At 39.6% G+C, this 27,490-nt stretch overlaps 1 pseudogene; it reads left to right on the forward strand.

The window, feature by feature from the left end:
• The first annotated feature begins 8,632 nt into the window (after positions 1-8,632).
• On the forward strand, positions 8,633-17,769 carry LOC131318805 (CDPK-related kinase 1-like; annotated as a pseudogene).
• Positions 17,770-27,490: the final 9,721 nt, after the last annotated feature.

Genomic DNA, 27,490 nt, shown 5'->3' on the forward strand with positions numbered 1-27,490 from the left:
GGATATCCAGAAAAACATTCTTGAGAGGAAGAAGAGAACATGTCAAATGGGCTTTTTTTGCTGAGAATATTGCTAAGCTTGAAGTGAGTGAAGCTGGTTTTTTAAGTGCTTCATTTCAGCATCCTTTTGAGAAAAAGCTGCTGAAAATGCTTGGTTGACATATGCCATCTGGAGAAGTTCCTGGTAAACATTTTGAATTTTCTGCTGCAAATCTCTGATAAGAAGTTCCAAAGTTGATAACTTCTTATGAACAACATTCTCCAAATTTTGCTGGGAGTTAGCAATTCTCTGAAGAATTTTGTTCTGAGCCAGAGAATTTGCTGACTGCCAATTTATTGTTGCTTCTGCTGCTGAAACTGCTTTGGTACTACCATCAGGGAGAATGGTAGTAGAGTTTGGAATTTTATGCCGATGGGTCGTCCTTTCTTGGGAATTATAAAATTCCAAAGGAGGGAAATCTGCTTCAGTCCAGGAAGAAGATGAGGTGAACATAAAACATCCACTCGGTTGACTTGACGAACTATCATCAGATGGGGGTTGAGGAGGAGGTGGAGATTTACAAGGAATGGGAGGTAATGAAGGACATATGGAACATGGACATGGATCTTCAAAGTCCTTATCATCTTCTAGGAGGCTGTCTTCTAGACACTCATCACAGTCACATGCATCAAAATAACAATGACCTGTTTCTGGATTTTTGAAATAGAAGACTGGAAGGCCACTGGGATCAAAATATTTAATTGGAGTGCCAGGCCTAGAACCATCCACAAACATGGCAATTCTAGAGGGAAAAATGACAGGATGGGTGGAGGATGAGGCATAGGTTTCTTTTGGGAAAGAAATCTCCACTGTACCATCAGGTTTTGAAATGAAAGTTGGATTTGAGGATTGGACAGGTATGGACTTGTTTTGATTTTTCTCATAAGCTGTAACCCAAGATTCTGGGAGAAGCTTGAGAAGTTCAGGACGGAAAATCTATCGTGGAACATGGACACAGGAAGCTTGGTGAGGTGCGTTGATAGTTAGGAAAAGGGTTTCATCTGTAGAGGAAGGTAAAGACATGTCAAAGACATGGTTTTGAAGGTGATAGGCCATTTGGTAGTGAAGGGTCGCTGCATATGTGGTGGAAATTTGGGAGGCACCACCAATTTGAACTTGGACCTTCAAGGCGGATAGCAGATGAGGATCTGCTAATGGCATGTTGAAATTGGGGTAGAAGGTAAAGATCACAGTTCCAGCATTTAAAGTGGTTTGGACTGTAGCAATACATGCGTGCTGGTACTGGATAAACCTAGTGTCTACCAGAGCAAGTCTGGAAGTCACAGGTAAACCTTTCCTGCCATGAAAAGTAACAGCAAGTCGGATTGCACCAAAGTGAAGATGAGTAAATCCTTGTTGTTGCCAAAGGCGAGGCAAATCAACCGGGATTTCCAAAGGTAAAAGTTGTTCAGCTTCTGTAGCTGCTATGAAGCATTGGTCAAATTTAGAGGCTTGAACATATTCTTTTACGGAGGTTGGTCATTTTGTGGAGAAAAGTTGGGTGACGGTCTTTTTTACAGAAGTTTGGGGTCTGACAAAAGCATTATAGGGATTTAGGAAATGGAGATCAGTAAGAGGAACCTTACTATCATCAGGAAGGTATTCAAACTCATACAAGTACTCAAAGTTAGAAGAAGAGGTGGAAGAATTTCTACTGGTGGAAGGAACTAAAGATGACGTAGCAGAGGAGTGGGTGGAAAAAAGATGATTCATTTCTTAAAGTAAATTCTGGGTTCTTCTTTTCCTTCGTACAACAAGTCTTTTTTTTTTAAAAATAATTCTTCAACCAATTTTGATTAATAAAATTCTGTATACCAGGGTAGATAATGTAACGCCCCGAATTTTGGGTACGTTAAAAAAGACATTTTATTATAAAAACGAAGTGAGTTTGGCTCATTATTACATTATAAACCTTACAAAAGTACTTTTATTCAAATAACGGAGGGAACTAGGGTTCCTATCTACTGCTCCGCTTCTTCCTCCATCCTGGCTAGCTCCTCGGCTCCGAAGGCCTCCAAGGTGTACATCTCACCATGTTCATTCATGAGGTCTGACACATTATACCGGCGTCACCACCAATATAATATGTCAGGGTCACCAAAAGGTAACACCGTGAGCTACAACGCTCAATAGGAAATCCTTACCCACCAACCTTACAATAATAAATCATTTACAACAACACTAGCAATCACACATCCACATTCGTTAATCATCTATCGTTGGTGTCCAAGATTTCCGTGTTTCTCCTACGCGACTCATCGTAGACCATGTCAACATTTTCACATACCGTTCAACCTTTCCAAAATTATTTGTTTAACACACCCAACCTCGGTTCCGCCATGCCGGGTTCCCGAGTATCCTCATAATGGTTCCACCGCGCCGGGTTCCCATTGGCACACAATTGCATTGGCTCCGTACCGCGGATAACCAAGCCACACACCCAACCTCGGTTCCGCCGCGCCGGTCTTCCGAGTATCCTTACAATGGTTCCGCCGCGCCGGGTTCCCATTGGCACACGCACACACAACTCACATTATGCACCAAAACCGGTCATAATGTAGTTTCAAAAATATTTCCTTCCTCGGAATACATTTCCTTTCATAAACCACACCCTAGGTGCCATGTCTTTACTTTTTTGGTTCTCGTGTCACGTTATCATGCATAGGCTCCGTGGTGTAGGACTTTCCACATAAAAAAGCATTTATCGAAACTCAAAATGAATCCAACAAGATCATCCAACTCTAGACTACTTAACATGCTTGAATCACCAATAACGAACATCATGCATTTCATACGTTCCCAACAAAAGATAACATTATCTACTTTAAATAAAATGATCAAAGTTACTTCCTAATGAACTTATATTTAGAGTTAGGGTACAAAACTACTTTATACTTGAGATAGTAGATAAGGATAACTACCGTTCTTCTTGGCGGGGTCGGCTACGAAGATTTGGTCGTCGGTTTTGAAATTCGGCGGCGTAACGGCGTCGGTTTGCTTCGAAAGGAAAAGAGATGTACTTTCTTTTCCTAGAAACAACTTACTAACTTTAACTAAGCTACTTTAAAGATCTAGAAGTGGTTTTGAAAGTGGTTTGGTGGTTTTTCTCAAGAACTCTCAAGAACTTCAAGAAAACAAGAACTTTTGAACTAAGAACTCTTGGAATTTCTAGAGAGAAGTGAGAGCAATGGTTGAAGGTGTGAGTTCAAAGCTTGGAGTGAGCTTTTATTTATAGGCAAGCTCTCCCTCCCTCTCTCTCTTGGCCGGTCCTCTCTCTCTTTCTCTAAGTCTCATTTTTTTATTTCCAAATCCAAGCTTTCATGGAAGATCAATGGCTAGTTGCTAGGCTTGCATGGCTAGGTTAGTCCTTGGATTTGATCTTTGGAAGATTTTGTGGTAGAAAGGAGGGTTGTACAAGATTCTTGTGTTTAAACAATTTGATACTTGTACAAAAAAGGACAATGGTGGTTATACTTGGCTAGGAAGAGTAAACAACCAAGGATTTGGTAGTACATTGGAAGATTAAAGATCAAGGTACACATCAAATCCCCTCTCTCTCTCTCTCTCCCTCTCTCTCCTCTCTCGGCTCACTCTCTCCTCTCCCTCTCTCTCGGTCTCTCTCTCCTCCCTCTCTTGCATGGTACATATACACACATATATATATATACTACTAGTGCAAGAACACAAAATAAAATAATGGGTACTTTTGGTACTTGAAATCCAAAATGACTTAAAGGTCAAGATTTCCCATTAAACTAATAAATTGGCACATGTGTACTAAGGCAATATTTAAATCATCCAAGTACTTATATAATATATACATGGGTACTAATGTATTCTAGGTAGTTCAACTCCCCATTAAACTAATCCAATTAGGTACAAAACCCCAATATAAAATAATAAAAGAGTACTTTAAGAATCTTAGGTTTATTAAGTCTAATAAGTACTTTAATAACAAAATATATGTACTACAACACATGGGAATTAAGAAAAAGACTAGATTATTCAATCCTTTGTACTAGATGAAAGACTAACCCTTTTACCCATTGGGTAATAAATCCCCTAACTTTTATTGTCTAATGGACAATAGTTACTAGGGAACTTTTATAGTAAAATAATCAAAAAGTACTTTAAAGCAATTATAAAAGTCTATTTTTTTAAGTACTTTGCTCAAATCTTTCATTGAATCCTTTTAATATAAAGAATTGGGTTTTTATTATCCAATGGATAATAGTTCTCCTAACCTTTATCGTCCAAAGGATAAAGAATAAAACCAAAACAATAAAAGAAAATAATTAAAAAATTTCTAGTCTAGGGTTTGAAAAGGTTCAAGATGGGCAAAATGGTCCATCTATGGTTAGAGAAATGTAACTAGGTGACTTCTTAGTTTGGTTTCTCCAACAAGTTGATTAGAAGCTAACTAGACTTGCTAAGTAGAGCTTAAAAGTCAAGAAATGATTTTTGAAGGGCTAAAGTGTAATTACGACAAGTTATGGAAATTTAAAAAGAAATATTAAAAGCAATCTAAGTAATTAAAAGAAAAATTCAAATATATAACGAAATTTTTATTGACCAAAATTCAGGGGCGTTACAGATAAACCGAGACACACCGCTCAATAGCCAAAAGTCTCAAGGTACTTTAACCCATTGATACAAAATTCTTTAACCAAAATAGTTGATGAAGTTTCTGATGTGGAGGATCCTTAGAAGGCAACCACAGAGTATACACTTCAATTTTTTCTTTTAGAAAAGATTTGAAGTAGTTTTGGAAAAGAAGTTCCCAGAAGAGGGTTTAAGCTAGAATGGAAGACATGGCTCTGATACCAAGTTTTCATACACGAAGTGCGTACAAACACAAAGTAGGTTAGGATCAAGAGAGTACAAACACAGGGGGTATAAACACAACAGATATATTGCTTAAGTCTGTCTTTACATCGGTGGAGGCCTCCTCCTTTTATAGGAGTAAAGAGGAGAATACGAATAATATACATATAATTGAACATTACTATTCTTAGTCGTTCATCTGCAAACCTACTGAAGTTTACAGACACCATTTATTATAACTATTGACATTTACCTTCTGCTAGCATAGACTTTACTATTATACATGACTTTTATTCCTGACATTTCTACTATTCATAATTGACTTGCACTATTCACACAAGACTTTAACCATTACTACAACAAAATTGGCTTATCGAGACCAATTGATTTCCACAGGCGCCTATAAAGGAATGGAATTCCTAGAAGTGGCTTACACTTTTTGGCCATCTCCGGACGATTATGCCCCTCACTTCGGAAACTAGCAGTTTGAATTTACTTCTTTGGGGTTTTGTGTGTTTCTGTAACGACCCTGAATTTTGGTCAATAAAAATTTCGTTAAATATTTGAATTTTATTTGAATCACTTATTTTCTCTTTGAGTGGCTATATGATTTATTGTTAATTTTCGTTGTAGTTAGATTTTGGTCTCGACTAGAAACCCTACTTGACCAATTTAGTTAGTTTCTAACCGACTATTTGGAGGAACCGAGCAACCAACTCACCTAGTTACTAGATGAACCTTTTGGACCTTTTGAACCTTTTGAAACTTTTGCCTTTACCCTTTGGTCCATAATGGTTAGGGTAATTTTTGTCCATTGGACAATAAGCTTTTCATTATAATATTTGACTAAAGTACATGTAGTCTTTTCAAAACCTTATTTTAAATACAAAAGTACTTGTACTTCTTTTATCCATTGGTCCTTACTCGCAAGGGAAACTACTATCCATTGGGTAATAGCCCAATCTTCCAACAAGGTACAAAGTTTTAATTAAATAAATCAAGTATGGATTTCCCATGTGATTTTATACATTTAAATATTGGGGTATATCTAAACCTTAGATTTCCTAGTATTTTATTGACTAAACTAGTATTTGTACTTTATTATTATTCTAATGGGGAGAATCCTAGCCTTTTATTTAATTGGGGTACTTGGTACCACACCTATATTTAAATATAGGGTTTTTGTCACATGCTTTAAAAGACAACTTTGATTATTTTAATATAAAAGTTTCCTAGTAGCTATTGTCCATTGGACAATAAAAGTTAGGGGATTTGTTATCCATTGGGTAAATGAGTTATTCTTTCAACTAGTACATGGGTTCATTAAACTAGTCTTTTTCCTAATTGCCCATGTGATGTTGTCCCAATATTTTATTAGATATGTACTTATGGACTTGAAAACCCTAGATTGCCTTAGTACTCTTTTATTATTTTATATTGGGGTTTTGTACCCAATTGGATTAATTTATTGGGGAGTTGATCTTCCTAGAGTACATTAGTACACTAGTTTATTTATTTGGGACATGTGCCTAATTGTAATTCTTTATTGGGTATTTGATTTTGTGAATCTTGTACTTTGTACCTTTATATATATATACGTAGTGTACTTGAGAGAGAGAGAGAGAGAGAGAGAGAGAGAGAGAGAGAGAGAGAGAGAGAGAGAGAGAGAGAGAGAGAGAGAGTGAGCCGAGAGAGAGAGAGAGAGAGAGAGAGAGAGAGAAGAAGATTGGTTGTACTTTCCTTGATCTTCCATGATCTTTCTTCATCTTTCCAAATCCTTGGGTAAATCTTCTTCCTAGCCAAAATTAACTCTCTATTGTACTTCTATGATTTGTTTAAAACCAAATCTTGTACCATTGTCTCCTTTCTTCCAACAAATCTCCCATAATCAAATCCTTGGTACAAATCCTAGCCATGCAAGCCTAAAACCCTAACCCTTCAAGCTTTCAATCAAGTTTGACAAGTGAAAGATTGAGTTATGGAGCAAATCCATGGGAGATATAGAGAGAGAGAGGGGCCGGCCATTAGAGAGGGAGAGGGAGCCAAGATTTTTCCTATAAATAGGACCCCATTCCAAGCATTGAACTCACACCTTCTCATTACTCCAACTTCTCTCTAGAATTCCTTTGTTCTTTCTTTTGTTCTTCATGTTCTTGAGTTGTTCTTGAGTTCTTCAAGAAACTCAACCTAGACCGCCACTAAACCGCCACCCGACCACCCTTCGATCCATAAAGTAGAGTAGTGTTAGTCAAGAAGAAGTTTCGAGAGAAACCATTCTCTTTCGAAGCTCCCGAAGGCATACCGTAGGAAGTTACTCCGTCCGACCACCGACGTACTTTTCATAGCCGTTACTACTGCCAAGAAGAACGGTAGATTCTCCCTACCTACTACTTCTAAGTATATGTAGGAATTCCTTCTCCCTATTCCTAAGTATAATGTAGGTACCATATTTACTCGATGAATACGTAGGTTATTTACCATGTGAATCCAAGTATTCGTATTTTGATCTTTAAGATGATTATGAGTATGCATATATGAATTGCTTGTATTACTTGTGGTGTGGTAAAGCATAAGTGATTTCACTCCAAAGGCATCCGTATATGTGGCATTGTGCTTTGAATAAGCATAAGTGATACACTCCAAGGGCGTCCGTACATGTGGCGTTATGCTATAAGTAGTGATTGAGTATGATGAGTAGTATTGAGTCGGATGATCTTGTTAGAATGTTTCATGCTTACTTTTGTCCTATCGCGGAGTCTTTGCATGTATACGAGACACGAGAACCGAGAAAGTAGAAACATGGCCCCTAAGGTGTGATTAATGAAAGGAAATATTTTCCGAGGAAGGAAATATTTTGAAACTATATAATGACCGGTTTTGGGTGGCATTATGTGAGTTGTGTGCGTGCGTAAAAGTTAGATTTGTGAAAAACCCAATGAGAACCCGGAGTGGCGGAATCATTGTGGGGATACTCGGGAACCCGGAGCGGCGGAACCGAGGGTTTAGTTTTTCGAAAACCCCAAATGGGAACCCGGAGCGGCGGAACCAAGGGTTTTGAAATGTGTGCGTTCCCATGGGAACCCAGAGCAGCGGAACCATGGTGAGGTATGGCTTGGTTATCCGCGGTACAGAGCCAATGCAAATGTGTGCCAATGGGAACCCGGCGCGGCGGAACCGAGGTTGGGTGTGTGGCCTGGTTATCTGCGGTACAGAGCCAATGCAATTGTGTGAGTTTAACAAGTGGTTTTTGAAAGGTTGATTTGTAAGTGAAAATGTTGACACGGTCTACGATGAGTTGCGTAGGAGAAACACGAAAAATCTTGGACACCAACGATAGTTGATTAACGAATATGGATGTGTCATTGTTAGCTGTGTATACATGTATCTTGTGGAAATTGATGATTTATAACCTGTTGTTTGTAAGTTATGGGTTAGCGGGTATGCGATTTCTCTGCTGAGCTTTTGTAGCTCACGGTGTTGCCTTTTTGGTAACCCTGACATATTATATCAGTGGCAACGCTGGTATAATGTGTCAGACCTTGTAGATTATTAAGATGAACAGCACACCTTGGAGGCTTTTGGAGCTGAGGAGCTGGCTAGGATGGAGGAGCAGGTGAAGCTGTAGTTAGGAACCCTAGAACCCCCTTCATTTTTGTAAATATTGAACTCTTGTGGGAGTTTTGTTGTAATAAGAGCCAGACTCTATTTTGAGGTTTTCAATGAAATTGTCTTTTTAACATACCCAAAATTCGGGGCGTTACAGTTTTCGTCATTTTATGCTCAAAAGTGGTGGGCCATAGACACTATTTAGGTTATTTACGAATTACTTTAATGGGTTTTCGGACTTTCGATATTTTCCGTTTGCGTCCCGATTTTTCTACACTATTTTGTCAGGTAGTGGTGTTGGGCTCGGGGGCTTTCCGGTAAAATTGCCTCACCCGATTACTGTACACGCAGGAATAAAGGCTGGAATCCAGGCGGCCTATCCCTTGCAATTTAGTTTTTCCTTTTTTGATAATGCTCTCCCAATTATTTTTTATTTTTTTTTATCAGTAATGCTCTTCCAATTCGTCTTCTTCTCTTCCCATTTTGGGTTTTCTTTCATCCAGCCACCACCATCTCTGCGATGGACGGCCAGGCAGGCGTCTCAAAATAGATGATGCCCGATCAGCTGCAGGAGGAGAAGTGGAGGCGGCGGGGGGTGATCTGTTGTTGTTGTTGTTCTTCTTCTTCTTTTTGATTCGTTGTCTCTGCTTATGATTGCTAGTAAACTGCATTCCGCCATCATCGCTTCGCAATCGAGACCAGCAGAAACAAAAACCCTAAACTATGGCTCTCTCTCTCTTGCTGAACTTGTGAACGACATCGATGATGATGGTATCATCGATCGATTCGTCTTGCTCCCGTTGATCGATCGTCTTGCACGGAGTCATCTCTCTTTCTCTCTCTCTCTCTCCAGTTTCGATTTCAGAGCTTCGCGTACCATCGACTGCCGATTTGTCCACCTATTGTCACTGCCACTTCCAATCATCACCACCGCCTTTAAACTTCATCACTTTTGCAGGTATACATTTTCTCCCTTTTTCTGGTTGATTATATTTGCATATTTTCGTGTATATATGCATGTATATACACAGCAGATTTGGGACAGGTTACAGGGGTTCCTTTCTTGGACGATTTCTCATTCTTGCATTGTAAATTTGGTTTAAAATCCTTCATGATATTTAAAGTACATTCTTCGCTTGTTCTATTGCTGCTGGAATCGCTTAAAACCATTGACTAATTGGCTGTAGATTTTATTCTCCCTATGAAATCGTCTTCATGTTTTAGGGGAAACCCCAAAAAGGCCGCATTTTTAGTGCTGAAATCTGATTCCCAAAAAATGAGAGATGTGTGAGGACCAATTTCGTGATTTCTGTGCTCTATGATATCAATAATTCGTAATGATTCCAGTAGATTCAAGCACTGTCTCTGGCGCAGAATAGGGAAAGCTCTGCCCTTTCGTGTTTGGTCAAAAATTAAATAGATAAGTGCAAGAAAATGGTGTCGTAGTGGCATCATCTCTGGCACAAAATAGGGAAAGCTCCACCCTTTTGTTTTTATTCAAGGATTAAAAAGATAAGTGCAAAAACAAAACCTTTAGGCTCTAGGCACAATATTAAAAAGATAAGTCAAAAACAAAACCTTTAGGCTTAAAGAAACTCAGTATGTCCAGGCCCTTCTTATTCTTCATCTTTAAGCACTCTAAGCACGATAGGTTAAGTAGCTGTTTTAGCTCACTCGCTTGGGAAGGATGATATATAGGAATCGGTAACTCGATATGCTTGAAATGACGTGAAAGGAAACAATAATAAAACTTTCGTAGTGTTCCACGAAAACATAGGTTGAGAGCATGTGAATACATTTCGTTCAGATTTTTCGACGTAATTACCAGTGATGAACAACAAAAAATGTGAAAACTTAATACGTTCACGTTTTACTACCTTTTTTTTACCTGGGCTGAAAATGTAATGGGGCAAGTCAAGGAATAGATTTGTAACCGGACTAGCATGGCTCAAAGGGAAGTCATTGTTGGATGATGTGGAAAAACTTGTAGGATGAAAGGCAGTTTAAGCATAATAGGTCAGGCAGCCCCTTTAGCTCGCTCACGTGGGAAGGATGACATATATAGGAATCGGTGACTCGATATACCCAAAATGACCTGAAAGGAAAGAGTAATGAAACTTTGGCAGTGCTCCACAAAATAACGGGCTGAAAGCAAGCGTAATTACCAGCAACAAACAAGAAAAAAATGTGAAAACTTAATACCTTCACATTTTCCAGGTTCTCTGGCATCACATAATGATTCACATCTTCCAGATTTAAGTGGCAAACCAAGGAATGAATATGTAATTTGACTAGCATGATTTGAAGGGAAGTCATTGTTGGATGACGCACACTAACGCGCTCACTTCTTCGAGATCCAAGTGGCAAACCAAGGAATGGATTTGTAATCTGACTAGCATGGTTTGTAGGGAAGTCATTGTTGGATGATGCACACTAACGCGCGCTCGCACACACATAAGAGATAAGCAATATTACCAAATCCATTCAGAATTGGCAAAAAAACACATAAGTTTCGAATCAGTAAGGTTGACACGAGATCCCTTCATGGTTTATGTAAGCCAAGTCTAATTATTAAAAACTTTTTTGAGTCTAAGGAAATTTCATTTCTCATATGATCTCACTGGAAGTTGTTCAGAAGTTTATGTAAATAAGACCATCGATCAAATGCTATCTTTTGGAGATTTGGTTATGAAGTAGAGCAAAGCACAGATTTATTCAATTCTTGTAGCTGCTTCATGGTTAGAAACAAGGCGAAGAATTACTTTTTGGAACAAAGGAAACAAAAGCTCTTATGTGGCATGGCTTGATTAACTAAAAGCTCTTGTATGGCATGGCTTAATTAACTAACTCCGCTGACGCTTTCTGAACAAATGATGCTAAAGAGTGTATGGGTTTACAATTTCCTTGCGAGTTGCAAAACCAAAATTTTTTCCTGTTATGGTCCAATCCTGAATTGTTGATGAGGGGCTTTTTTCCATCTCTTTTAGAGCATACCTTCAATAAGATTATAAAAGCTCAAACCAAGGACCTGCCATGTATGAGTGAAACAAAAGTACATGAACTCGGGGAAAATAGAGCTAAAAGTAGTTTAAGCTGCTTTACAGTCAGATGAATTCCATTTTTCTATTCCTTTCAGAAAAGTTAACACTTCATATCAAGATTTCTCTTTTGGCTTAAAAGCATGAACATATTTAAGAAATGAGGGAAAAAACTTACCCTTGATAGAAGCATCAAGGCTTATGTATGCATAATGAAACGAATGTGTTCATAGAATCAAGAGACTTACATGCATAATGAAATGAATCTATTCATAGCATTAAGACTTTCATGTTTTTTGTTGGTCTTTATTGGTGATTACGCTGAAAAGTTAGAAAGAGATGTATTCACATGCTTTCTGCCTGTGGTTATGTGGAGGAGTGCTAAAGTTTTGTTACTGTTACCTTTTAGGTCATTTCAGGTATATCGAGTTACTGATTCGTATATGTCATCCTTTCCATGTGAGCGAGGTAGAGCGGTTGCTTAGCCTATCATGTTTAAAGTGCTTAAAGATGAAGAATAGGAAGGTATTGCATATTCTTACTTTCTTTCACGTTACAAGTTTTTTTTTTTTGTAGTTATCTTTTTGTTTTGGTTATCTATTGGCTAAAAGATGAAGAATAGTAAGGGATTAGAAATGCTTTTGCCTTACTTTCCACAGGCCGCCTATAAAGGAACCAAGTTCCAAATTGTGGCTTACACTTTGGCCATCTCCGGACGATAATGCCCTCGAGTTCGGAAACTAGCCGATTGAATTTACTTCTTTGGGGTTTTGGGCGTTCTTGTCATTTTGCATTCAAAAGTGGTGGGCCATAGACACTATTTAGGTTATTTACGAATTACTTTAACGGGTTTTCGGACTTTCGATGTTTGCCGTTTGCGTCCCGATTTTTTCTACACTATTTTGTCATGTAGTGGTGTTGGGCTTGGGGGCTTTCCAGTAAAATTGCCTCCTTCGATTACTGTACACGCAGGAATCCTGCTTGGAATCCAGGCTCTTTGTCTCTTCCAATTAATTTGTTCACATCTTCTTCCCATTTCCAATTTTCATCCATCCGTCCACCACCACCAATGAACACCATCTTTGCAACAGATGGCCAGTCAGGTGTCTCAGAGTAGATGATGGCCGATCAGCTGTAAGAGGAGAAGATTTTGAGAGGAAAGTTAGGGAGAAGCTCAACTGCTGGGTCGTCTTCCGCTCCAATTGCAAATACGAGGACGACGCCGATATGTCTGATAGAGTCGTTAGTGCTGTCAGAACTCAGCCAACCCTTTGAGTTTTTTTCCCCTTATTTCCTTTTGGGTTGAGGTCTGGTCGATTGATTGATGTGTGGTTTTTATGCGGTAAGACTTTAGAGAATCTGTTAAGCTAACTTTGGGGAAAGAAAACCATGCATCCAACTCATTGGCTGTAGATTTTTTGCTCCTTATGAAATCAGCTTCATGCTTTAGGAGACACCCCAAAGAGGTCACATTTTCGGTGCTGAAATCGGATTTCCCAAAAAATGAGAGATGTGTGAGGACCAATTCCATGATCTCTGTACTCTATGATGTCAACAATTTGTGATCATTCCTGTGGTTCAAGCACTATCTCTGCCACAGAATAGGCAAAGCTTTGCCCTTTGGTTTTTATTCGAGAATTCAAAAGATAAGTGCAAAAACCAAAAAATCCAACTCTTGCACCACAAAACCAAAGAAAATGATGTCACGGTAGCATCATCTCTAGCACCGAATAGGGAAACTCCACCTTTGCTTTGTATTCAAGGATTAAAAAGGTAAGTAAAAAAACAAAACCTTTGGGCTGAAAGGAACTCAGAATGTCCGGGCCCTTCCTTTCGGATTTTTCAGCGTAATTACCAGTAACAAATAACATAAAATGTGAAAACTTAATTCGTTCACATTTTACTAGCTTTTCTTTTGCTTTTCGTTAATTTTGTATCCTGGGATGTAGGTGTAACGGGGCAAGCTAGGGAATGGATTTGTAACCTGACTAGCATGGCTTATGGGGAAGTCGTTGTTGGATGATGTGCAAAACCTATAGGGTGAAAGAAATTCAGAATATCGAGTACCTTCCTATTCTTTGTCTTTAGGCAGTTTAAACACGATGAGTTAGGCAGCCCCTTTGGCTCACTTACATGGAAAGGATGATATCTAGGAATCGGTGACTCGATATATCTGAAATGACCTGAAAGGAAAGAGTAATGAAACTTTGGCAGTGCTCCACAGAATCACAGGCTTAATACCTTCACATTCTTCCAGGTTCTCCAGCATCGCATGATGATTCACAATTTCTAAGTTCAAGTGGCAAAGCAAGGAATCAATTTGTAATCTAACTAGGATGGCTTATAGGGAAGTCATTGTTGGATGATGCATGCTAGCGTGCGTGCACACACAAAAAGATAAGGAGTATTACCAAAATCCACTCAGAATTAGAAGAAAAACGCGTAAGTTCCGGATTAGTAGGGTTGATACGAGATCCCTTCTAGCTGATGTTAGGAAAATCTAATTATTAAAAACTCTTTCCAAGTCCAAAGAAATTTCATTTCTTAGTAGAAATGTGCCAAAGATCACATAATCTTTGGTTCTCTACAGTTTTAGTGATGCTCCTCCATGTACAAGAATCTCAGGGTGGATTTTTTTTTAAAATGAAGTGGAAAAACCTTTTACTCTCTAGGTGCCAGTCGGCCTAGGCGCCCCTTTCAGCCCGACTGGCATATTGTGCCTAGCAGTTTTTAGAACATTGAAACAAAGTATTGAGCACAGTAATATTTTCCTTATACTTTCCTCACGATTTCCTTCTTAGACTATTTTCCCTTCCCTTCCCTTCTGCAACTTCCAAACAAGGTGTAAATTTTGAGGAACTAAACTGAGCGGGCATTTACCAAATAACAGATGTGTCAAGCTGTTTTCTATTGAGTCAATGCTTTGAACCGAGCTGTTAATGTTCATCGGACCTTCTCTCTCATGTGTTAGGTGTATATGATGGTAGTGTGGGATAAAGGGGGGAATAGAGGAACGGCTAATGAGTTGCATGTGCATTTTCTCTTGTTTCTGTTTATTTCCCCACTTCTGAATGAGGACAATTGTATTTCTATATTATCTAAGATGTGGTGATTGTAACATTAACTTTTGAAGCTTACAACGTGTGATGTTTATGTTCTCTAGGTTATGCACCGGAGGTGAATTATTGGATAGAATCCTTTCTAGGTACCATATTCCTATCTTATTCCTCTTAATGGCTCTTTGTGTCCCATTCTGCAGCCTTTTTCCTACTAAATACTGTGTTTTGTTTATTTAGAGGTGGAAAATATTCCGAAGATGATGCAAACGAAGTCATGGTTCAAACATTGAGTGTGGTTTCCTACTGTTATCTCCAAGGGGTTGTTCACCGTGACCTTAAGCCTGAGGTAATGAACTCCAACATTTTCATTTATGGCACAGTTATTTAGCTTATTTAAAAAGCTTAAAGCCCCGGAAAATATGACATCTTGTAAGCCGTTACTTGAACTTCAACCCCCTCCTGGTTTCAGACGCTTGAAGGGGATTTCCATCTTGTGTCAGTTTTACATTTAACCTCTCCTTCTATGGTGCTGCTTTAGCTATTACATTGTAATATATGCTTTTGTTTAGTCAAGTACTTGCTTTGTCAAAAATTGCATCTCCACGTTAGTTGTTTCTAAGCTACATGGATGGTGTTGGCTGTGCCCTCTTTTTATCGTCAGCTTCTTTTAGTACAGAAACCTCAAAATTATGGAGGATTTAATATTTTGCCTTGGGTACTTGAGTGAGATAGTGAAATATACTATCAAAGTTATAGCATTTACACAAATAGCTGTAGCCTGTTGGATATACACCCCTGGGTTATGATCTGCTCGTGTTATATTTTAAGTAGCATGTGATTTCACTTTCATGCTATTGTACACTGATTATTAGGCCGTGAATTGTCAACGTAATTAAACTACTGCGACTTGGATAGAAAAGCTTCTATGTGTATATATATATATTGGGGCGGTTCCGGGGACCCTTAAAAAAACCCTCCAAATCTTAATCTCATAGTTCCCGATCAAATTTTGATGATGCCGCTCAATGTGTTCAGAACGTGATTTTAAGGGTGCCCACAAGAAACTGGCAAAAAAACTAACTGGGAAGGGCTTAATTTGAGCAGTTTTTTATTGAACCGTTCAATAAAGTTCAATAAAAAAACTGTTCGGATGAAGCCCTTCCCAGCACCTTTAAAATCACGTTCTGATTACATTGAGCGACTCGGATCATCAAAATTTGATCGGGTTTTTTTAAGGGTCCCCGGAACCGCGATTTCTAGCGGATACCTTTAAAATCACGTTTTGAACATATTGAGCGGCTTGGATCGTCGCAATTCGATCGGGAAAGGGGAGTCCCTTACGGTAAGGCCGTAAGGGATCCCTCATAGGATCCTGAGTGTGTGTGTGTGTGTGTGTGTATATATATATATATATTTATTTATTTTAACAGCAGATTAGGCTCTTGGATTTGCATGTCAACTTTTCATTTGTTGCTTAACCTTAATTGCTTTGTGTTAAATAGGATCTTGTCTCTTCCATTAGTGAGGCTATTTTGATTGCATGATCTAGATTTTAGCCTGATAATTGTAAATTCTAAGTATATGGTGTTAGTTACATTAAACTACCACTACCTGTGGTGAAGAGATCTATTGGAGCGATGATTCAATAATGGATCGAAAAGAAGAAGTCACAAGATGGACAAAATAGTTCCTATTGTACCTGTGTTTTTTTTTAAATCATGTCACTTTTAATTGTCTCGTTTCTTCTTTTTGTTGTTGATCTTGAGCTTCTATATCCTACTTCAGACTTCTCTCTTCACTTCCAACGATGAGCATTGCCCACTAAAGGCAATGATTTTGGACTCTCTGATTATGTAAAGCCAGGTCAAATCCTTTCCTCAAAACATATCGTTTCCAGCTATTAGAAAATTTGGCTTGGGATCTGATTATGTAAGATTTCTTTACAGATGAACGATTGAATGATATTGTGGGAAGTGCATATGATGTAGCTCCTGAAGTTCTGCCTAGATCATATGGACCTGAAGTAGACATGTGGAGTATTGGCGCGATTGCGTATATTATTCTATGTGGAAGTCGGACCCTTTTGGGCCCGCTTAGAATCTAGCATCTTTTGAGCTGTTCTTAAAGTAGAACCAAGTTTCGATGAAGCCCCTTGGCCTTCTTTGTCTTCTGAGGCAGTAGACTCTGTAAAGAGACTGGTGAACAAGGACTATCGAAAAAGGCTGACAGCTTCCTAGGCTCTTAGTAAGTTACTCTACGGCGCTCTTCTTATTTCTGTACAACTGTGTGGAAATGATTTGGTAAAGAGATAAAAAATGAATATCATGTGGTCCGTAGTGATTGTATCAGATAATGCTAAGACAGTTTGCAATTTTTTTCCCTTTGCAACTTACATTTCAAAACCTTTTATGTTCCAAAATGACCTATCTAGCCGATTGCAGATTCTTTCCAATTTTGTTCCTCAGAAGGATTCTTTGGAGTGGAAATTCTAGATAATGAAAATCAAAATTTAAGGAGGTAAAAGTCTTGGGAGTGCTAAATATATAGAAAGAAATGGTTATATGTTTGAAGGTAGTAATAAGTAGAGATATTTTACTAGGTGTGTAACTTTTGAAAGAAAAATCTAAATTGATGTATTGTACTTGATAATTGATTAAATAAAGTTTTTGACCTCAAATTATATGTGTATAATATCAACAAGAGTACGCTTTTCATACCGAGTTATGTGGCACACCACGTTCTTCTTTCAGTTCCATGCACCAAAACTATTCACATTGTAGGATATAGGTTGTACCGTTCCCTCTTTCTGCATTGTTCGTTTACAAAGTCAAACTTTCGTACTTTTTATTGTTTGACTAATTGCCAATTTGGTTAGAGTATGTTCTGCAGTTCTTCTTATGGTTCGTGATCTATCTGATTTCATGTTTAGGTCATCCATGGTTGGCAAATTATCATGATGTCAAGATTCCTTTGGATATGATAATTTACAAGCTTGTTAAAGCTTACATATGTTTATCTTCACTGAGGAAAGCAGCTTTGGAGGTATACTATTCAACTTTTGATAAACTCCCTGTTAATGAGAACTTTGCTAAAGAGCTATCTACAACTGATTTTGTGGTCATAAAACCATAGTTTTGCTCTTTAAATTATCCAAACTGTAGTCAATATGATAGGTTCTTGAATTTGTTTTCGTTTTTTTTCTTTTCAAAATGTTAGTTTGTTGTCAATCTTTTCACCTTTTTTTTTCAAATGTAGTGCTTACGAGCTTTTTGAAAAGGATGGAAACAGACCTACTATGATAGAGGAATTAGCCTCGGTATGCTCTTTTTTCCCTCTCTTTTGTGGTTTCCAATAAACAAATGGATATGTTTACTCATTCCGCTCTCAAAGCACATCATTTTTCCATAAATTTTATCCATTTGTTCGTATAAGGTCGTGCTTAAATAGATTTTCATAAGGGTGCAAGCACAAAATTGGTCATAGATACTGCAACAAAATTGGTCACAGATACTGCAAGAAAAGAGCCACTGTTGAATGCCGATGTCCAACTGGAAAAATCTTTTGTAGCATAATTATAAAATTTTGGTTCTTGTCATATTAACTGTGGCTGTTCAACTGAATATAAACCAATTGGCTTTAAACTGCAAGTTACAATTATGACCTTACATATATTAGCAGTATATTTAAGTCACTTTTGGCCTATGAAGAAAACAACAGAGAGGAAATTGTAGATTTTATCATACATTCCAGATTTTGGAACACAAATGTTTGAAGATTCAAAATTTTGCGTCTTTTAATCCATATGGATCTAAACTCAGATATGCTTATGATTTTCCATTTCCTACCAGGAACTTTGACTTAGCCCATCAGTACCGGTTCATGTAGTTCTCCAAGACTGGTTAAGACAAGCAGACGGCTTCCTGGGGTTTGTCAGACTTCTTCATGGAGTTTCTTCTCGTTCGTTTCAGAAGGCTTGAAAGAAAACCAGCTCTACAAATTTTATCTTCAGCTCAATTTTCGTGTCCCCAAACAACGGAACTAAAATCTTGCGGTTGGGGGACAAAATGCTTGCCCAACTCGAGATGCATCCCAAACAGGCAACGAGTTACGTCTTAACTGTGCAAAGGATCGCTGCACATTGAAATTATATTTGAGGCTGCATGAGGAGCAACCCGAAATCATTTTGCAGCATAGTCTCATGTCAGTATGTTATGTTCAAATCCTTTTTTTGACCCCCTCTCCTCATGTAATAATAGCTTTTTAAGTGCTTTGTGCCATTTAGAGATTTAGAGGATTGAACAGATGAGGGTAGATCACAAAAATGTTTTTTGTAGGGTTACAAAACATCTTAAGAATGGAAGTGAGTTTCGCGGTCTTGTGTTATCCCTCGTGTACCCAGATACACCTAATTTTTCCATAAGTTTTTTATTGTTGTAGGGGGATGAAAATAATTGGTGTTTCGAGTAGCACCAGATTGTAGGGGGATGAAAATAATTGATGTTTCGAGTAGCACCAGATTGAAAAGGCTACTCGTACCTCTTCACCGGAACCCTAGTTCGTTGCCTAAACCCTAATCTGCAAAACAGACAAGGGGTGAGCACACCTTTGCCCCTCATGACAAAGGCCCTCCGATGTCTAAGTTAGTATCACGTACTTAGCAGAAGAACCCTAATTTTCAGTAGGTAGACCGTATGAATGTAGCGTATGGCGTACCTTTTACCTCTTGGTTTTACCTCATATTTATAGATTCATGGATACTTGCTGCCCAAGTATCCGTGTTACCCTAGGTTTCCTACCTCGTATAGGAACCTAGAATATCGTGGATCCTCGTTCCCTTATCAGTTCATTACCTTAGTTCATTAAGGACTCTTTTCCATAGCTGGCCGAACATCCCACTCTCGTTGGGTATCCTATCTAGATCCTATATTCTCGGGATCTCATTCTTTAACGGAATAACACTGCTTCTGGACCTTTACAGAGCGTTCTTCCTTCTTTAGCACTTGACTAGAGTTCTTTCCTTGTTCGGCTATCTCATTGCCGAGCAGGTTGCCTGGGCTAGCTACTTCACATGTAACTAGTCCTGCAATAACATTTGGACAAATGCCATTGTATATCTGTATCTGTCGAACAGATAGCTTGGACTAATGACTTCTCATGCCACTTGTCCATATCGCCGATCACCGCTCATGGTGGTTCATATCATTGTATTTTTTCTGTGATCCCTTGTACCACTTGTTCGACTGTTTAGTTGTACCTGTTCGGGAATACCTCCCTACAATTGCTCCCCAGCTTTTCTTGTTGCCGCTGCTCGGGGGCTACGGGTAAAGCTAGAATTAGATCTAGAGCCGAGCTCCTTGAATCCCATGTAGATATAATACCCAAACCTATATGATGTTTTTGGCGGTTTAATCATCATTTCCTCGAAGTAGTGTTTCCACGTGGCACGTTTCGTACGTCTTGTATTTAATTCTGACTGACGTTTCGGCCAAAACGGCGTCAGAATAGCATCCTTCGAAGCCTTCTTTCCGTTACTTTTCTTGTAACGGTGTAGGGGGTGACGTTTCACTTACGTTTTTCCTTTATACCCCTTCTAAGGCCTTTTGGGGTTTTCCACCACAAAATCCAATCCCAGCATTTCTCTTTCTCAAATCAGACGAAAGTTTTCTCCTTTTCCTCCATCGCCGCCTTCTGCAACACTATCTCTTGCCTGGTAACCATCGCCATACTCTTGTAAGATTCTCATTCCCTTTTTCCTTGTTTTGTTCTGAGATTTTTTGTCCTCAGACTCATCTACCACTAGGGCTTCGACCGTACCGAGTCTCAGACTTTTTGCCCTGTTTATTTCTTCAATAACCATGGCGGAAGATGGTGAAAACCTTCCAAAACCCAGTAAGTTTAGGAAACTCTGCGAAACCCCTACTGCCATGGCGGCATTTAAGGCTGAATACAGCATCCCCGATAATGTAGGGCTCGAATTCGCCCCTTTAGGTGCAGATAGGGATGGCGGTTCATGGGATAGAATGTGTATTCCCATCATAGCCATTGTGGAGGGCGGAGTTCGTTTCCCCCTTCACCCATTACTTCGTCAAGTCCTGAATTGGTACCGTCGTACCCTTATGCAAGTGTCTACAAATGTCTTTAGGCTGGTGATGGGGATCGTTGCCCTGAATAGGATTCTGGGATCCCAGCTTGGGATTTGGGACATCTAGTGGTGGTATAGCATAGTTCTAAACCCTGAATACAACACGTATTACTTCAAGGTTAGGAGAGCAGAGAAGCGTCTCTTGCTAAACTTGACAGATTCCGCTCGTGATTACGAGATTGATTTCCTCTACGTTACCGGAGCATTCGAACCAATGGGGGAAGATGGCCAAGTGGTGGGCCTTCATTGCCCCCACATATGGGGTTATCCACGTATGCTCCTATTTCACTTTGCTCTTAATCGTAATCTCTCTCTTTTGTTTTTCTGAATTTAACCCATGCTTGTGCTTCAATCTGCAGCAGATAATGCCAACAAGTGTCCCAGACGTGAGCCGAATTACATCCAAACAGAGGAGATTAATAGGATCTTGAAATACACAGGTGAGCCCGGCACATCAACAGCTGGTCGGGGTCGTAACACAGATGTACTATTGGGGTACGATCCTGCTTACAGAGGTGTTATTGATAGAAGACTCGCCAACCCGAGTACCAGTGCCGCCTCAACTTCGACTGCTCCTCAACCGAGGAACTCGTTATCTAGTGCCAAAGTGACGATTGCCGGGCATCCACGTGAGGTTCCTATTTCAGAAGGCGTCCCATTGCCTCGCCTGAGACTTCGAAGATCCTCTCGAAGATAGGCTATTCCTCATCTACAACCCGAACAACCAGTCCCCAGTCGTGATACCAGCCAGTCATCTTCCTCCGGATACTCTCTATCTCCTCCGAACCTAGGCAGTATGACTCGTCAGCCCCTGAACCTCAGTACCTTTCTCACCGTCTCTGCTCGGGGACGCGGTACTGGAAGGTTAGTATCAACCGGGCATGCCCCGCCACCACCCCATCGTAGTAGGGGTGGTTCTGCTCAGTCCTTCTCATCTCCTCGAGGTTTGGATACTGTTCATGAAGCCGGAGACACTCATCGGGAAAAACGTCCCAGAACTGAAGACATGACTGGTGCTGCCTCCCAGGCTAACATAGACAGCCATCGCCCCCAATCACCAACTTCTCAAGTACTTCCCCCTACATGGGCTCCCACATTCTTTAGGAGAGACCGTCCCGTTCACGTCGGGGACAGTGCTAGTTCCTCAGAAACAACACTCGCTCTGGCCCAAGGGCTACTGCTTCCTACTGATATGCAGAAAGAATTCGGATCTCCTCTTGACCGCCTCGTAGCCACTGGTCTTGTCAGTGGGATTAAGGTAAGTCATTTTTATTTCACGATTTTAAGCCTTGACTTTTTTCCGTGTTAATTTTAAAGGGAATTGTAGCTCTAAGTTGTACTTGATGTCTCTTAGTTTATCCAAAAGATGGTCACACTGGGCCAAAAGCTCCAAGAAGCTGATACTGAAAGAATTAGACTGATGAATGACAATACTCGGTTGCTTTGGACAATCTCAAGATTGGAAAGAGAGAGATAAAGCTAAGTCCGATTTCGATGGGGCAAAAGGCAAACTTGAGATTGCCGAAGACAGCCTCAACCGGGCCTTGACAGAGATCGATAGCACCAAAAAAGCCGCTTATGAAGAAGGGTACCAGAAGGGCTTTGATGCTACAACTGCTAGCTATGTTAAACAGATGCCAGCTGTTCAAGACCAGATTTGGAGTCCATGTTGGGAGGCATGTTTAACAAAAGTTGGCGTTACAGACGACTCCCCTCTCTGGGTTGAAAATGATTTGCCGAGCAGCCGGGCTGCAGCTCCCCAAGAGCATGAGGAGCCCCTGGAGGATGACGTTGAGCAGCAAATTGAAGATTTTGCTGGAACAGAGGAGGATATTCTATCTGATACTCACCCTGTCCAATCACCTGTTCGTGATTCAATCAATGAACCTATCAACCTGGAAGAGAATCCAACTGGCGGTGATGCTACTACTGAAGTTCATGCAGAGATCCCGGATGAAACTGCTGCAGAGGTTCAAAGCCTGGACTGACAGGTAAGTATTTGGTATGAAAAAGTTTGGCTGGTCTTGCGTGACCGTAAGCATTGGCCCTGCGAGGCACCATTACTTTTAATACTTTTGATAACGCAGGTATTCGGCCCCTTGTGGCATAACTATACATTTTGCTTGGCTTCCTCATGTGTTTGCATGTGTTCAGATGCAAACAGATTATCCAAATAAAGTTTTTGATGATTGACCCTTTAAACATATGCTCGTTATGTTTATTTAGCCTAGTGTTTCGTACTCAGTAATCCTGCACATCTAAGTTTCTCGTACTTAGATGATGTTTAAGTTGCTCGTACTCTAAATGAATTGTAAGTTTTGCATACTTATACAATCCTCAGTTTCTCGTACTTAAATATTTCTAAGTTCCTTAATCATACAAGTGTTTCATACGTGTATTTGCTAAGTTTCACGTACTTTATTTAAGTTTCTCGTACTTGAAATGAATTGCAAATCATACGAGTGTTTCATACTTGTACTTGCTAAGTTTCACGTACTCAACAGTTTTAAGTTTCTCGTACTTAGTGTATAGGTGCCTGTTCCCTGCTCCCCAATACGAATGGGGGAAACCAAGCCCGTAGTTCGTATTTGTAACGCTCCTGAATTTTGGTCAATAAAAATTTCGTTAAATATTTGAATTTTTCTTTTAATTACTTAGATTGCTTTTAATATTTCTTTTTAAATTTCCATAACTTGTCGTAATTACACTTTAGCCCTTCAAAGATCATTTCTTGACCTTTAAGCCCTACTTAGCAAGCCTAGTTAGCTTCTAACCGGCTTGTTGGAGGAACCGAACTAGGAAGCCACCTAGTTACTTTTTCCTAACCGTAGATGGACCATTTTGCCCATCTTGAACCATGTGAACCTTTTCAACTCTAGACTAAGGAATTACTTATTAATTTTTTATTATTATTTTGGTTTTATTCTTTGTCCATTGGATAATAAATGTTAGGGGAACTATTATCCATTGGATAATAGAAACCCTAGATTTTATATTCTTGATATTCTTTGCTAGAATATCAAGTACTCATATATACATATATATTTATAAATTGAATTTTATAATTTCCTAAAAGCACAACTTTGATTATTTTAATATAAAAATTCCCTAGTAACTATTGTCCATTGGACAATAAAAGTTAGGGGATTTATTACCCAATGGGTAAAAGGGTTAGTCTTTCATCTAGTACAAATGATTGAATAATTTAGTCTTTTTCTTAATTTCCATGTGTTGTAATACATATATTTTATTATAAAAGTACTTATTAGACTTAATAGACCTAAGATTTTTAAAGTACTCTTTTATTATTTTATATTGGGGTTTTGTACCCAATTGGATTAGTTTAATGGGGAGTTGAACTACCTAGAGTACATTAGTACCCATGTATATATTATATAAGTACTCGGATGATTTAAATATTGCCTTAGTACACTTGTGCCAATTTATTAGTTTATGGAGAAAATCTTAATCTTTAAAGACTACTTTGATCTTTTGTACAAAAGTACCTATATTTTAGTTGTATTCTTGCATTGTAGTACATATATATGTATATAGCTAGTACAAGAGAGAGAGAGAGGAGAGAGAGGCCGTGAGAGAGAGAGAGAGGGGAGAGAGAAGCCGAGAGGAAGAGAGAGGGAGAGAGAGAGAAGGAGAAAGAAGAGGGATTTGATGTGTACCTTGACATTGATCTTCCTTGTACTTCAAATCTTTGGTGGTTACTATTCCTAGCCAAATCTTAACCCCCATTGTCCTCCTTTGTACATCTTTCAATTGTTTAACACAAGAATCTTGTACCAAACCTCCTTTCTACCACAAAATCTTCCAAAGATCAAATCCAAGGACTACCCTAGCCATGCAAACCTAGGATCTTGACCTTGATCTTCCATAAAAGCTTGATTTTATGGAATAAAAAAATGAGGAATGGGAGAGAGAGAGGGGGGCCAGCCATTAAGAGGGGAGGGGGAGTCTTGGCCTATAAATAGAAGCCATTCCAAAGCTTGAACTCACACCTTCTCACTTTGCTCTCACTTCTCTCTAGAAATTCCAAGAGTTCTTTGTTTCAAAGTTCTAATTTTTCTTGAAAGTTCTTGAGAGTTTTTGAGAGAAACCACCAAACCACTTTCAAAACCACTTCTAGATCTTTAAAGTAGCTTAGTTAAAGTTAGTAAGTTGTTTCTAGGAAAAGAAAGTACATCTCTTTTCCTTTCGAAGCAAATTGACGACGTTAAGCCGCCAAAATTCAAAACCGACGACCAAATCTTCGTAGCCGACCCCGCCAAGAAGAACGGTAGTTATCCTTATCTACTATCCCAAGTATAAAGTAGTTTTGTACCCTAACTCTAAATATAAGTTCATTAGGAAGTAACTTTGATCATTTTATTTAAAGTAGATAAGGTTATCTTTTGTTGGGAACTTATGAAATGCATGATGTTCATTATTGGTGATTCAAGCATGTTAAGTAGTCTAGAGTTGGATGATCTTGTTGTATTCATTTTGAGTTTCGATAAATGCTTGTTTATGTGGAAAGTCCTACACCACGGAGTCTATGCATGATAACGTGACACGAGAACCAAGAAAGTAGAGACATGGCACCTAGGGTGTGGTTTATGAAAGGAAATGTATTCCGAGGAAGGAAATATTTTTGAAACTACATTATGACCGATTTTGGTGCATAATGTGAGTTGTGTGTGTGTGTGCCAATGGGAACCCGGCGCGGCAGAAACATTGTGAGGATACTCGGGAGACCGGCGCGCGGAATCGAGGTTGGGTGTGTGGCTTGGTTATCCGCGGTACGGAGCCAATGCAATTGTGTGCCAATGGGAACCCGGCGCGGCGGAACCATTGTGAGGATACTCGGGAGACCGGCGCGGCGGAACCGAGGTTGGGTGTGTTAAACAAATGATTTTGGGAAATGTTGATTTGTATATGAAAATGGAGACACGGTCTACGATGAGTTGCGTAGGAGAAACTCGGAGAATCTTGGACACCAACGATAGTTATATAGCGATTGCGGATGTGTTATTGATATTGTCTTTTGTAGCTGTGTATACATGTATCATGTGGAAATCGATGTTTTATTATAACCTATTGTTTGTAAGTTAAGATAGGTGGGTAAGGATTTTTCTATTGAGCTTTCGTAGCTCATGGTGTTACCTTTGGTGACCCTGACATATTATATCGGTGGCGACGCTGGTATAATGTGTCAGACTTTGTAGATGATCAAGGTGAGCGGTACACCTTAGAGGCCTTTGGAGCTGAAGAGCTGGCTCAGATGGAGGAGCAGGCGAAGCTGTAGTTAGGAACCTTAGTTCCCTTCCCTTGTGTAATAAAAGTACTCTCATGAGAGTTATGATGTAATAATGAGCCAGACTCACTTTGTTTTTGTAATAAAATGTTTTCTTTAACGTACCCAAAATTCGGGGCGTTACAGTATTCTTAGAACAAATACCAAGAACGCAATATTATACTGCAAAAAGTGATTTTATTCTCAATCTTTGAAACTCAAGAGGGCGTTATTCGTATCCCTTGCAACTAACAAGTAATAAAAACAAAGGAGTTTTATTCATAACTCCCACACAGTTTACGATGTGCAGCTCTTAAATAAACTGAAAAGGCTGGAGTCTTCTAAACAAAAAACTTCCTCAAATTATGGACATTCCAGGCCTTGGCACCAGGTTCCTGTCCAGGTCTGCCAGACGATAAGCTCCAATGCCCACAATCTCAGTTACTCTATATGGGCCTTCTCAGTTGGCTCCAAGCTTACCCTCGTTGGCCACCTTGGTGTTGCCGAGCACTTTTCGACGCACAATGTCTCCAATACCAAATGCTCGTGGGTGGACATTCTTATTGTAGCCTTTCATCAGCTGCTCCTAGTAAGAAGCTAGATGCACCAGGGCCCTTTCCCTCCTTTTCTCGGCAAGGTCAAGTTCAATCTCAAGTGCCCTGTCATTGCCCCCACTCTCAACCAATGTAGTTCTATTGGTTGAAAGACCAACTTCTAGGGGTATAATTGCCTCTGTACCATATGCTAATGAATAGGGGGTCTCTCCCGTAGACCTCCTAGGCGTCGTTCGGTGCGCCCATAGTACCAATGGTAATTCATCTGGCCACTTCCCCTTTGCTTTATCCAACATTTTCTTGATCCCGTCAAGTATGGTTTTGTTAGAAGCCTCTGCTTGCCCATTACTCTGAGGGTAGGCTAGGGTTGAGTAGTAATTTCTTATCCCGTATTGGGCACAAAAAGCTTTAAACTTTTTCTGGAACTGGGACCCATTGTCTGTAATCATTAAATAAGGGACCCCAAATCGAGTGATAATGTTTTTCCACACGAACCTTTCTATCATAGGTTCAGTGATCTTAGCCAACGGTTCCGCCTCAATCCACTTAGTGAAGTAATCCGTTGCCACCAACCGAAATTTCCTATTGCCAGTTGCTTTGTGGAGTGGACCCACGATGTCCATACCCCATTGGGCAAATGGCCAAGGACTTGTCAATGGCACCAAGTCTTTTGCTGGTGTTCGAATCATTGGTGAGAATTTTTGACACTTTTCACAGATCTTCACATAAACCTTGGCATCTTCTTGCATGTGTGGCCACCATGTGTGGCCACCATGTGTGGACCCACGAATCATCGGTGGGCTATGGATCTGCCCCCAGCATGGCTTCCACAGGTTCCCTCATGAATTTCATGTAAGAATTTTTGCACCATCTCAGGGTGCACACAAAGCAAATAAGGACCTGTAAAAGATTTCCTGTACAATTTTCCTTCTGGGGATAGCCAA

Source organism: Rhododendron vialii, chromosome 3a (assembly GCF_030253575.1).
Source record: "Rhododendron vialii isolate Sample 1 chromosome 3a, ASM3025357v1".
Lineage (NCBI taxonomy): Eukaryota > Viridiplantae > Streptophyta > Magnoliopsida > Ericales > Ericaceae > Rhododendron > Rhododendron vialii.